Raw genomic sequence first — 15,270 nt, 5'->3', positions numbered from 1 at the left:
AGCTAGGCCGAACACAATTCTTAACCGCCTCAATCTTTTGGAGATCTACCATTACCCCTTCTTATGAGACTACATGCCCCAAAAATGCTACCGAAGTCAACCAAAATTCACACTTAGAAAATTTTGCATACACACCTTTGTTTCCCAAGAACACCCAAAATAATACGAGGATGGTCGGCATTCTCTTCCTCACTTTTCGAATAGACCAAAATATCATCAATAAAGACTATGACAAATGAATCAACAAATGGCTTGAACACCCCATTCATTAAACTCATAAATGTTGCGGGCGCATTAAGCTAACCAAAAAAATTACTAGAAACTAATAGTGCCCTTAGTGGGTTCTAAACGCCGTCTTGGGCACATTCTCAGGCCTAATTTTCAACTTATGGTTTCCAGACCTTATCAATCTTGGAGAAAACTGATGCACCTTGCAATTGGTCAAAAAGATCATATATTCGATGCAAAAGGTACTTGTTTCAAATAGTGACCCTATTCAATTGCTGGTAATCTATATACATCCTCATACTACCATTCTTTTTCTTAAGAAAAAAACTGAAGCACCCCACGGGGAAACACTAGGAAAAATAAATCCCTTATCAAGAAGCCCTTGGATTTGTGCCTTAAGGTCTCTTAATTCTGCCAGAGCCATGCGATATGGAAGGATGGAAATGGGATGCGTACCAGGTTCTAAATCAATGTAGAAATCTGTATCCCTATCCGGAGGCATACCAGGCAGATCATTAGGAAACACTTCTCTAAATTCTAACACCACAGGAATAGACTAAATAGATGGAGACTCAACCTCAACATCCCGAATATGAGAGAAATACGCCAAACAACCATGCCCTACTAGTTTCCTAGCCCGAATGGAAGACATGATCTTATCTTGCTTAGTCTTGTACACCCCTTCCCACTCTAACTTTTCTGTTCCCAGAATTTCTAGAGTTACAGACTTAGTATTACAATTAAGCACATCATAATAGGGGGACAAACAAGTCAGGCCTAAGATTATGTCAAAGTTAGTCATATCCAAAATCACCAATCAACCCACGTCTAATAACCCATAAACAAAATAGGACAAGCACGATAGACATGGGTGACTATGACAGACTCCCCAACTAAGGTAGAAACATGGATGGGGCATCAAGTATATCACAATTCATATCAAACTCTGAGGCAAATCGCACGGATACATAAAAATAAGTAGAACCCAAATCAAATAACACACTAGCCATCCGGTCACAGACAAGAATGGTACATGTGATCACTGCGTCAGATGCCTCTGCCTTATTCTTGCCCGAAAAGGCATAACACTGAGCCCTATCATCATGACAGGCGACTTCCCTGCCTGCGTGCACTGTACCTCTATCTGTATTACCATTTCCCCTACCTCCGCGGCCTCGATGATTTCCTCCTCACCCACCTTGTGGATGTCGTCGACCATTATTACCATTTCCCGCGGGTACCACTGCTTTAGTCTGCTGCTGCGCGGAATCCATCACCGTGAGTAGGGACCATCTCTCCTCATATACCCAGGTTCTCCACAATTATAGCAAGTACAATCAAAAGATGGTCTGCTGCCCGTCGAAGGTGTGACTCCCTAGCTATCCTGAATCAAATTATGAGGTGAAGTTCCTGAGTAATTACCTGTAGAGGCGGGCATAGCGGATTGAATTTGCCTGGCTACAAGTGTTGGCCTCCTTGAACCTCTAGATTAAGATCCCTGAAAGTTGCCTGAATTTTTGGCTTTCTTAGCCACTGCCTTAGCCTGACTATCTCGCCTCACTCCATCCAATTTCTTAGCAAAGTCGATTACCTCATTAAAGCTCCTCTCTGCAGAGTTCATATGAACAAATAATACCTGCAACTCAGAATTTAGTCCCTTAATAGATAAACGGATCCTCTCTTCCTCAATAGTCAGCAATTGAGTAACATATCTAGACAAGGCATGAAACTTGGCCTCATAAGCAGCCACATACATACCACATTGCTCCAAGGCCATGAACTCATCCTTCTTACGATCTTTAAAAGTCCTAGGCACATATTTCTCTAAAAACAGGGCATAAAACTGAGTCCAAGAAAGTGGAGGTAAAACTGATGATAGGCATTCCACATAAGCTATCCACCACTGCTTAGCCTCACCTTGAAGTTGAAAAGTCACAAACTCAACCCCATGCTGATGGACAATTCCCAACTTATGCAGCCTCTCATAAAAATTTAGGATGACCTCATATGTATCCTCACTCTCGGAACCAAGGAACACGGGCGGTTTCAACTTCAAGAACTTGGTCAATATCTCATGTTCATTACCAGTCATAATAGGACCCCACAAAGGATGGAAGAAAGCATAATTACCTCCAGTTCCACCCACCATGGGGACAGTGATAGCAATAGGAGGATTGGAGGGGGCTTGAGTCGCTTGAATAGAAGGAAGCACTCCAGGACCAACCAACCCTTTCAAGAATGACATGATTTGTTGAGCTAACACTGGGTCTATGGGAGGAATACATATAGTCTCAGCCTGCACCTCTTCCTCTTGTCCAACCTCCTCAACATTTTCAACCTAGATATTGTCGTCTACCTTATCATGATACGCACGAGGGGCCTTATTTCTGGGAGAATTTTCAACCGGTGCTCCATCCCTAGTAGTGCTACTCTTATTCTGCCTCTAACCCTAGATTTTTCTCTACCCCTACCTCTACTGCGACCTTTCACTGTGGATTCCTCAACTGGAGCATTGACGGAAGCTATGGGCCTGATGTCATTGAATCTAGTGTTAACCATATGCAGACAGAAGAGTGAAGGAGGTTAAATACTCAGCAAAGAAAGAGCAAGTGCAGTATCAGTACACAACCACAATGTACTGGTAGTATTACACGACTATCCCGCTAAGTGCAGCATACATAAGTCAATACAACATAATAATAACATGCATACACCAAACATATACGAAATCATCATTATTTACGAACAACATACAGTTTTACATTTCTCAAGATACACAGTTATGTCAAGTCATTGGTCCTCTCATGTAACCCAAACCCATACAGTTAGCATACCGGAATGTGGTACCCGATCCAATGTTATGCCGAAACGGGGAAATCAATCCTATATTTATGCTGGAACTTGGCAACCGATCTAAGTTAGAGTGTCAGAACGCAACACCCGATCCATTCAACAAGCCACAATCACAATCACAATGTGCATTCTCATAATCATACAATCAAGTCATGATTCATGGCATTCATCATTCATCTATCCTCATTTACAAGTAGTGTGATCAATAGGACAATATTTGCATACATACACGTATTATAATGAAGCAAGAACAAACATATATCACATAATCTTGAAATCACAGCCATCACCTACCTTGAAACAAACTTGAATTCCCTAAGAAACTTGATTCTTCCCTTTCCGGATTTGTTCCTCTCGTTCTTGGTCTACAAACAATCATAATAGCGCGAGGATCAATAAACAACACTTAATTACCCGGATTATAAACAATAATCTCAATCCTAGGTCAAACCCTTGATCTCCATACCCAGATTAGGGCTTTCTCCACCATAATTTCTAGATCAAAACCCTCCCCCATCGATAATTACCCATTAGATTATTTTCTACGAATCAAAAAATGGATTCGGGGAATTAAAATCTTACCTTTAGCCTCAAGAATGGTGGAAAACTTTCAAGAAAACCCCTGGGTTCGTTCCTTAGCTCACAGGTTCGAAAGTTGCAGAATAGAGACAGTTGGGGTTTATTTTCGACCTAAATCGCGATTGTCCCTCTATGGCGGCCCCGCCTTGGCGGGAATAATTCCACCACAGCGGCTTGTACTGAACCAGTGAGTTGATTTAAGAATTCCAAACTCCCATTTCACAACACATCTTCGACCAACGACACTAAGAAACTACCCGTTCACGCTAAGATCAATTTCGGGAGTTCTACTCACCCGAATTCAATTCCGTAAAATTGTACATGTTCCTTAACGTCTTAGCTATCTACTCATGTGATCAAATTCATAATTAGATTATTCAATTTCTACCAAATTTCCCTAGACCTCACAGACTGCGATTTCATCCAAATCTGGACTAGGTTGGAAAATCTCAAGTTACTACGAAAAAGTTTTCCGGCCCAAAATTTTTCCCCGTTGGTTTTTCTATAACAACGGAACCCGGTCGTTACATCCATCTTCCTAACGAACAATTGGCAAAACATCACACAGAACCTAGACAATGGACCAAATAACTCGAACAAAATATTTAACTCTTCAACAAAAATTCATTTCCAATAATTAATTACTAATTGAGTTTCAAATTGGTGTATGTCGTGTTGTTTTGGCGAAGCTTTAGAGATCTATGGATGGAGGTGTTGGGGTTGTTGTGACGATGGATAGATGAATTTTGACACCATGAGAATAAGAAAATAGCTCCACTATGAGAATTTAAAAGGAATGATGGTATTTATTAAGAGACTTTTTCAGCCACGGTTCCATAAACGAGGAAGTGGGGAGTTATATTATACTCTATCCGTTCACTTTAACTTGTCACTTATTCTTAAAATAGATTTTCATATATAATTGTCACTTTTGACATATCAAGAAAAGACAAATATTTGTTTCCATGTTTTACGCTTAGCATTAAATATTTTTCTCCAAATCATCTTACAAGAGTTAATACTAAACATCAATTAATAGGGGTAATGTGGTAAAATACATATATCAATAATTATTTTCTTAATGGGTGTGTCAAGTCAAATAGTGACAACTAAAATGAACGACGGGAGTCTTTTGATATATATATATATATATATTGATTAAAATATATATTTAATTATTATTAAACTTAAATTTGTAAAGGAGTAGCTAATTATATACGTTGGGAAGAAACTGCAATATATTTACTTATTATTGAACTTAAATTCGAAAAGCTGTAGCTAATAATACACGTTGGGGAGAAACCGTAGAAATAAATTTAGGGGTTGAATTATAATTATCTAAATTTTCATAATTTAATAATTTTATTTTTAAATTTGTGCCAATTTTTTTAAAAAAAATTATCCTGGAGAAATTGCATCAATTGTAACAATTGAGTGTTTTCTGCGGCTCTTTTTTTCACTTTTCTATATTCCTTGTAAAAAATATTTTGAAAAAAAAAAAAAATTATTGATAAATACTTTTGTTGTGGTGCTGATAGTTGTCTTTTGTTTTTACCTCTTCTATTATTAATTCACTAGTTCACGTACACGTGTGTTGCGTCTATATTTTAAAATGTTATAATTTCAATTTAAAATAACTTATAAGATTTATCATGCATTTAGTAATGTGTATTTTAAGAATAATGATACAAATCATTTAACTTATTTATTTGAGAACAATAAATAAATATTATTAAATATACAATTTATATTTTTATAATATTACTAATATATTATTTCTATAGCAATAATCAGATGTGCTTTTAGTTTTATTATATATGATGTTCAAATTTTAATAAGGATAACATTAATTTATTTATTATTTTATCTTGATAAAAAATTATTTCATATGTTTATACTTGTTTGCCATGATATTTCTTTTATTTTGTTTAAATGAAATATTTTTATTTCCTTGTTAGCAAGCATTTTATTCTAAATTTTCACATGAAACTACTAATAGCATAAGACTAAAGGACATTTTGTACATTTTTATCTATGTTTTATTCAAAATCAAAAGATTCAAAAATATTTTTTACTTTTTAAAAGTCAACTTAAATTATAATAAAGAATGAATTAAAATAGAGTGAGTAATAAATAATTTGACATTAAATAAAAACATGAACATAAAATTAATATATCCATTTTGTATTTATCATTGTAATTAATTAAAACAGTGAAGCAATTCTTTTATTTTATTTTATTAATAATTAGATAGAATGTGCTTGTGAGACCATGTATATATACTTTTTAAAACTATTTTTCACACAAAATGATTAATATCATAAGAAGGTGAAATGGTCTGTGGACCCTTCTACTTGTATGAGTTTGTAGTCTGAACTCTTCTACTTGATTCTTTGTCAACTTGACCCTTAAACTCAATGAAACTCAATATTTTAAGCCCTTCTGACCATTGACCAAGCTTATGTGACAATTTAATTGTTGAGTTGGCATCAACACGTGATTTCACGCGTAGAAGGAGCGTGAACTCCAAATTTAGACTAAAAAAAATGTTTTTAAAATTTAGAATAAAGGATATTTTGTACGTTTTACACATGTTTTATTTAAAATCAAAATATTCAAAAATATTCTTTACTTTTTTAAACTTCAACTAAAATTATAATTAAAAATGAATTCAAATAGAGTGAGTAATAAATAATTCAACGTTAAAAAGGAACATGAACATACAATCAATATATACATTTTGTATTTATCATTGTAAATAATTTTTAAAATAGTGAAGCAATTCTTTTATTTTATTTTATCAATAATTAGATAGAATGTGTTTGTGAGGCATGTATATATATGAAAAGGATATCTTGAAGTTTAAAACTCCTTAAATTACGATAAAGTGGAAAAATTGTAATCATATTTAAAATTACAAGTGTTAAATTTTAAATCCTTATCTTGAAATATTGTTTTTATCTTGTACTTTGAATTTGCTATTTACGCTTTATTTTCAGAAAATTTAATTAATATTCAAAAGTTATTTATTCCAAATTTATTGATTTTTTTTGGAGGGGTGGGGGGGTCAATGATGACATTCATACAAATATATTCCTCCATTTACTTTCGTTGGTCTACTATTTATATTCACTTATTTAATTAATAAAATATAAGAGATAATTATTCTTAAGTATTATTATTCATTTCCCTAATGAATAAGATGACTTATGATAATTAAGGGTAATGTAGTTGTAAAATAAACATTTTATTAGTATTTTTGTTTTAATTCATATGACACCATTTAATTGATATAAAGTTTAAGAATAAAGAAACTCTCATTTATTAGGCTTACTTAAATTGATTTACCAACATGAAATGAAATAAGATTTTCATATAGTGAATTTAGTGTTAGCCAAAAAATATGTATATGCACTGTTTAACCTCCTCATATGTAACTTGTTTTTCTGATTTTTTGTAATTAATGATAAATTCCCGATCAACATGTTTAATTCCTTAACTAATTTATCATAAAAATACCAAATGTCTTGATCCTAAGCTGCCACTTGGCATAATCCTAGGCTAGACAATCTTCCTTTTAATTATAATATACAATATAGAATATAGATATGTAGCTGTTATTCTTTTTAAAGTTTTGAAGGCTAGGCAAATAATAATTTTTTTTACTATTAATCTTTGAATCATCAAACTTTTTTTAAAAACATGACATATTTTGTACTATTTCTCATATTGGAATACACTAACCACTCTGAAGCTTCACACTATTTTCAACACCATAATCATTCAACTTTTATTACATTAGATTACTTTTAAATATCTTTGCTTTTGTCTTCAAACATTTAAGAGAGTCAATCATACAAAGTGAATACAGGAAGTAACATGACATTGTATCAGTTTTTGCCTCGCCTAATGTTATTATCCCAGAAAAATAAAGTTTAATTAGGCTAAGGATCTAAAGATTTAGGACCTAGTCAATGAACGATCCAAATTTTGTTTGATCTCTAGATCCTTATTATCTATTTACTTATGAGATAATTTCAGAGACTTCCCTTCACGTTTCGCTCAATCGCATTGACCTCCCTCGAGGTTTGCAATATTACCCATATATCCCTCTTTTGATTTTTTTGTAACAATTCTTTTTAATCTATTATTCTTTAATGTAATAAAATACAATTTGAAAACTTTGCCCTTTTCTAGTATTCAATTAAACTCCTTTAATTAATTATTTTTATCAAAATATCATATTTGATAAATTCTTTTTTTAAAAATCCTTGGCTCAAAAATTCTTCTTTGCAAACAGCTCCCAAGTTCTCTTCCTCTTCGGTCTTTTTCTTTGCACGATCTATTGGTCATCCTTATTTTCTCCTCTGTATACATTGCAACTCATAAAGTCCCTCACGGTAAAATTAGCTTTGGAGCAAAAGTAATGCAATTTTTATTGTAGACGGTACGCGTAGGGCTGTGTATCTGTTAGTTTGATTTGATATTTATCGGTTCAATTTATCAATTACCGATTTGTATATATGCTAAACCGTTATAGAACCATAAAGACATTGTCTCATCTGTTATTGGTTTATCGATTATTGATCATTATCAATTCGGTTATCAGTTTAACCGTTAAAATTTGACACCAAAAATAATCTTTGAAAATTACTTAGAAACAAGGTGACAAACAAAATAAACCATGCACATGATTTGAAAAATTGCATCTTGATCTAAAATAAACATTGTCACATTGTTGAATAGCCGTTCAGACAACCATAAATAAAAGTATGAAATTAGACTCTAAGTCAAGGACTTTATATACCAAATGTATAAATGTAATTATTTAATTTACTATCGGGTTATCAGTTAACCCGTTAAGAACCGATAACCCGATAATAAAAGAAATCTAAACCGTTAGAGAAACCGCTAAATAAATAATCCATTACCGATAAACCAATAACTTTTTATTATTTGAATTATCGATTTTAGTTGAATTTTGAATAGCCCTGGTACGTGTCCATGGAATAATTGGCCTCACGGGGCAGGAGGAAGAAGAAAGCGTAGGAACCACGTTTGTAGAGAAAAATACTTTCCAACAAAGAAATGGGGGATTTTAACATTTTATTTGGTTAAATATGAGAGTTTAAATGAAAAATATAATATTAAAATAGGGTAGATTTGTCAAGTTGTATTTAATTTACATTAATGAAAAACAAATAAAAAGTTTTGTTATAAAAAAAATCAAACTAAGGGAGGTATACATAATATCGTAAACCATGAGGGAGGTCAGTGTGATTGAGCGAAATGTGAGGGGAGGTCTCTGAAACTATCCTTTATTTAATTTTTATTAGCTCATTTATATAAGTAGTGGATGTTTAATATCTTAACTAGAACTTTGTATTAATTTTAGTTTTATGAGTATTTAATTAATATATAATGTTTTAAATAGTTCAAAATAGTCGTAGGAATAAAACAATTTATTTTGACTCATACAAACTGTGCTTAGTGTACCACCCAAAAATTTCTAAGCTAAGGTCCGAACCATGCTTTATTTGTGTGTAAGGTCGTATGGGGTAATACCTAAGTTGTTCTAGGTGTTAAGGTCAATTCTTTAGTATGATAATGAATTTGGATATAAATTAAGGTTACAAGAATCCTATAGCACAAAGTGTAGTTTGAAGCTTCCTTGCCGATTAAGTTTTGATATAAGATTCTACATAGGTCAACTTCACATAATTATATCTTTCAGCACATGATGACTTAGGTAACCTATGACCTATCAAATTGAAGGCATATGAGTCATTTTTTCAACTCCACCAAGTTTTCCTCATTCCTAGTTCGGAATAAAAGGATATGACCGTTTTACTAAGACTACCACAACAGAGTTTTCAGGTCATGAACTACGAATCCCTTGAACTACGACCCGTACTGTCAACTCGTGTTAACACATCAGAGATTCAAATTTTGGGGTCCAATTCCTATGGACCCATCTATGAATCATAGAAACTTCTACGAACCATAGTTTGGACCCGTAGAATGAACTTTAATCATTTTAAGAGGGTCAATCATACAAAGTGAATTATAAGGAAGTAACATGACATTTAATCATTTTTTGCCTCGCCTAATGCTATTATCCTGAAAAATGAAATTGAGTTAGGCTAAGGATTTAAAGCTTTAGGACTTGGTCGATGAACCATCTAACTTTAGTTTGATCTCTAGATCCTTAATATCTATTTATTAAATTTTTATTTCCTCATTTATATAAGTAATGCAAGTTTAATATCTTGCCTAGACCTTTTCTATTAATTTTAGTTTTTTATGAGTAGTTAAATAATGACAGAATGTTTTAAATAGGTCAAAATAGTCATAGGAATAAAACAATTTATTTTGACTCATGACCTTTAGGTAACAGTTTGTCTTAAGTAGTTAAATAAAATTAATAGTATGCATACATCTTAATTTTTCTCATAAACCTTCCTAGTATCTCTAATTTCTCTCTCTGTCACACCCCGAGCCTACACCTTGGGCGGTACTGGCACTCGAGAAACATTGATGGTCCCAAACGAACCCTTGGCCTAGATAGCTTGCAGCGGAAGACTTACTCAACAAAAATTGTACTTTAACACAATCTTAAATAAACTGTCTGAATAGATAAACGTAGAATGTTTAGAAAATTACATTCAACTTAGCGAAAATGGCAACTCAAGTCTTTAAATCAAACAACTGAAACATCAAGACTAAAGAACTCGTATCTAACTATCTATGAAGCCTCTAGATACTAAGAGGGATGTTGGGACAAGACCCCAAATAATTCTAACAACTGAAAATAGTAAAAAAGGCAATAAAACAAAACATAACCAAAGGGATCCTCCGAAAAACAAGGAGGCTCACCTACTGACTCTAAGTACTCGACTGGATCAACGAGGCGCTGGATGCTGATCCTGATTACCTATATTTGCATCTTAAAACAATGCAGGCCAAATGGTATCAGTACATTGAATGTACGAGAATGCGAGGGGAAAACTAAACACATAAGCTTGAAATGAATACTGAAAGAAACACTTACCTTAGCTTTACTCAACTCATGAATACTCAACTCAATGCAGAAATAAACAACAGTAAAGATGAAGTTTATATAAGGCATTTAAAACAATAGGTACCAACTCAAGGTGTTAAAGAAATATAATAACAACTCAATTAATATATATAGTAATATACTTCTGTGGAAGTTTCTCTAACCGACAACCATCACTATGAGTTAATGTGATGATACAATGTCTCACCCACGCTGCTAGAATTGTCCTATAACTTGCCGAGATATAGAACGCCTCAACTAAGTGGATCCACTAGACTATGCTAAAAAAAACTAAGGAATCATCTAAAAAGTATGACCCTTTTTACTCACGATGGCTACATGGTTTATGGAGACTTGAGTTATTGTGAACTCGTCCCCATATCGGTGCTCAATACTACTCCCAAAATACCCAGCTCATATGTTTAAAAATTAAAACTCTTTCTGTGGTTTGAGATAATTACTCAAAACTAGCTCAAAGGCTCTCTTGAAAATCTATGTTTCCACTCTTCTTTAAATGTGAAAACATTTACTCTTTTGAGAATACATAGTCCCAATATACTCTTATGAAGAAAAGAACTTTGATCTTTACTCTTTACTCAACTCGAAACTCAAGTCTTAAAACAAAGTTAAAACGTTTGCAAAAGACTTTTGAAATGACTCTAAGAACTCTCTAGACTTGGTTCTTAACTTTCCTTGAATTTGAATTTATGGATTCAAGGATTGTGATTTGTGATAGGAAGGATCTCATGATGTTTAGGAGTATTTTTAGATAGTTAAACATGAGAAATGATCGAGAAATCACTTTCTGGAAGCAAGTCCGCGACGCGGAGATGGATTTATATTTTTTGTCGCGAAATAAATTTTGAGGCAGAAGGGTCCGTGACCACTCCGCGACGCGGAGAAGAATTCCCCAATCCTGAGGAATAGGTCCGCGACGCGGACCTGGTACCCAAATTCGTCCGACTTTTTCCTTCTTCATTTTCTAACCCCAATTCCCCTAAATTCGACTCCTTTTTCTCAAATTATCTTTAGATTCAGATACCCACTTTATGTACACAAGAACCTAACTTAAAAAAACTCTCTACATCGACGCAATAATCTCAAGAACTCCTCAATTCAAGAATGAAAGCAAATTCAAGAATACATATCAAGAACATCAAAGTTTGAACCTTTTTTGAACGAATTTCGCTGAACTAAACATGATTTGCATGTGGGTGAACGAACCCATCGCTATGAAAGTCTCACATACATCGTAGGATTGAATCCTTGAAGAAATCCCCAACCAAAATTGCAAGAACTTGACCAATCTTGAACTTTTCTTCTCTTTCTCCTCTTGAGTTCTTTCTCCAAATACCCTAACGTGTTTTGCTAAATGCGTAAACTGAACTAACTCAGTTTAGATCCCAAATAACTTACTAAAAACGGATTTAATTTGGTAATGAAAAGACCAAAATACCCCTCTAAATTTGACTTTCCTTATCTTGACAAGCCTACTTAAAATGGGCAAATCTCCTTCATAAGAACTCAAACTTGAGCAAACTTGATGGCGTTGGAAAGATATTTCCTATGGTATCTTGTAGCACACCTAACTCATCCTAATCTAGGAGTTATGGTCGTCTAAAGTTGACCCAAAACTCATACTCAACTTAACTTGTCAAACTTTCCAAATTTGATTATTTCCAAAAACGGTTTCCTTCAAATTCTTGTTCTTTGACATAGAGAGGTGTTACCATATCTCCCCCTTGGGAACATTCGTCTTCGAATGAGATTACTCTTAGTAGGCTAAGGGCGTAACGTCAAATATTAAGTTCAAACACCCAACAAGCAAATCTAACATATCAAGCATATCAATTAAAGAGTACTAAGAAGAGGATTAGTACCTTGGTCTGGAGTTTCTTCGGGCTCAAAGAGATGTGAATACCTCTTCTTCATATCCTCCTGAGCTTCCGAAGTTGCTTCCTCAATAAACTGATTTCTCCAAAGAACTTTGACTGATGCTACTTCCTTGGTCCTCAACTTGCGAACTTGGAGATCTAAAATATGAACATGAATCTCCTCATAAGACAAGTTATCCTTGATACCAATATCTTCAGTAGGTATGATAAGTGAAGGATCGCTCATACAGATCTTCAACATAGAAACGTGAAATACCGGATGAACCGCCGCTAACTCTTGTGGTAGCTCTAACTCATAAGCTACATTACAATCTTTTTGGATATTCTATAAGGGCCAATATACCGGGGACTAAGCTTCCTCTTCTTACCAAATCTCATAACACCCTTCATGGGTGAAACATTCAAGTATACCCAATCATCTACTTCAAACTCTAACTCTCTTCTCCTAACACAGGTGTAGGATTTGACGACTCTGTGTTGTTTTTAACCTCTCTTGAATGACTTTCACTTTCTCCATAGCTTGATGAACTAAGTATGGTCCTATTCACCCAGCTTTACCAACCTCAAACCACCCAATTGGAGATCTGTATCTTCTCCCATAAAGAGCTTCATACAGAGCCATCTTGATGCTAGAGTGGTAACTATTGTTGTAAGAAACCTCAATGAGAGATAAGTGATCATCCCAATTGCCCTTGAAATCTATCACACAGGCTCTCAACATATCTTCTAAAGTATGAATAGTGCCCTCTTCTTGACCATCTGTCTAAAGATGAAAAGTAGTACTCAAGTTCACCTTTGAACCCAAACCTTTCTGGAACGACTTCCAAAACTATGCAGTAAATTGTGCACCTCCATCTGATATAATCAAATCTGGCACCCCATGAAGTCTAACTAACTTTAGAAGATACAACTTGGCATAATCCTCTGCTGAATGGGTAGTCTTTACCGGTAAAAAGTGGTCTAATTTTGTTATTCGATCTGCAATCACTCAATTAGAATCATGTTGCTTGCTGGACCCGACAAGCCAGTAATAAAATCCATATTTATCATCTCCCACTTTCATTCCAGAATCTCTATATTATGTGCCATACCACCAGGCCTTTGATGCTCTACGTTAACTTGTTTGCAATTCAGACACTTAGCAACAAACTGTGCAATGCTCTTCTTCATACTACTCCACCAATAAACTTTTCTAAAGTCACGATACATCTTTGTGGAACCCGGATGGATGGAATATCTGGAGCTATGAGCTTCCTCCATGATCCTCTCTTGGAGTTTATCCACCCTAGGTACACATAACTACCTTAATACCTCAATACGCCATCTCCCTTTTGTTCAAAATCCATCACTTTTTGCTTATGGATATTTGCCTTCAATTCAAGCAAAATTGGATCTTGGTCTTGCTTTTCTTTCACTTCTGACACTAATGATAATTCAGCCCCATTCATCACCACTACTCCTCCATGTGTGGAATCCATTAGGCAAACTCCCAATCGTGTAAGTCTATGCGCATATGTTACTAGTTTTTTCTTCTCTTCCTCAACATAGGTTGTACTACCCATAGACAACCTACTCAAGGAATTAACAACAACATTAGCCTTATCTAGGTGATAGAGGATACTCATATCATAATCCTTGAGTAACTCTAACCATCTCATATCTCTGAGATTAAGCTTTTTCTAACTAAACACATACTGGAGACTTTTGTGATCAGCGAATACATCTACATGAACACCATACAAATAATGATGCCATATTTTCAAAGCAAATACGACGGCAACCAACTCTAAGTCATGGGTTAGGTAGTTCTTCTCGTGAACTTTCAACTGGTTGGAAGCATAAGCTATAACTTTGTCATTCTGCATTAACACACAACCCAAACCAACTCTGGACAAATCACAATATACCACAAAACCTTGAGTACCTTCTATCAATACTGGGGCAGTAGTCAACTGCTTTTTCAATTCCTGAAAGCTTTTCTCACAAGCTTCAGACCATTGAAACTTAACTATCTTTTGAGTCAACTTGGTCAAAGGGGACAAAATAGACGAGAACCCCTCTATGAGCCTTCTATAATATCTAGCCAACCCCAAGAAACTCCTAATATCAGTTGGAAATGTGGGTCTAGGCCGATTCTGCACTACCTCTATTTTTTGGGTATTAACTCTAATCCCATCACTGGAAACAATGTGACCTAAGAATGCCACAGAATCAAGATAAAACTCACATTTAGAGAACTTAGCATACAACTCCCTATCCTTTAGAGTTTGGAAAACTATTCTGAGATGACTAGAATGATCTTCCTCACTCCTCGAATAGATTAGAATGTCATCAATGAACATGATAACAAACATATCTAAATAAGGCTTAAATACTATATTAATAATGTGCATGAATATTGCAGGCGCATTGGTTAAACCGAACGACATACCAAGAAACTCATAATGACCATAACGGGTCCTGAAAGTTGTCTTTGGAATATCACATTCCCTTACCCTTACCTGTTGGTAGCCTGATTTGAGGTCTATGTTCAAAAAACAAGTGGCACTCTAAAGCTAATCGAAAAGGTCATCAATTCTCGAAAGAGGATACTTATTCTTGATGGTAATCTTGTTGAACTGACGGTAATCTATACACATCCTAAGGGAACCATCC

Source organism: Solanum tuberosum, unplaced genomic scaffold (assembly GCF_000226075.1).
Source record: "Solanum tuberosum cultivar DM 1-3 516 R44 unplaced genomic scaffold, SolTub_3.0 scf00176, whole genome shotgun sequence".
Lineage (NCBI taxonomy): Eukaryota > Viridiplantae > Streptophyta > Magnoliopsida > Solanales > Solanaceae > Solanum > Solanum tuberosum.
Note: the sequence above shows the minus strand (reverse complement) of the source record.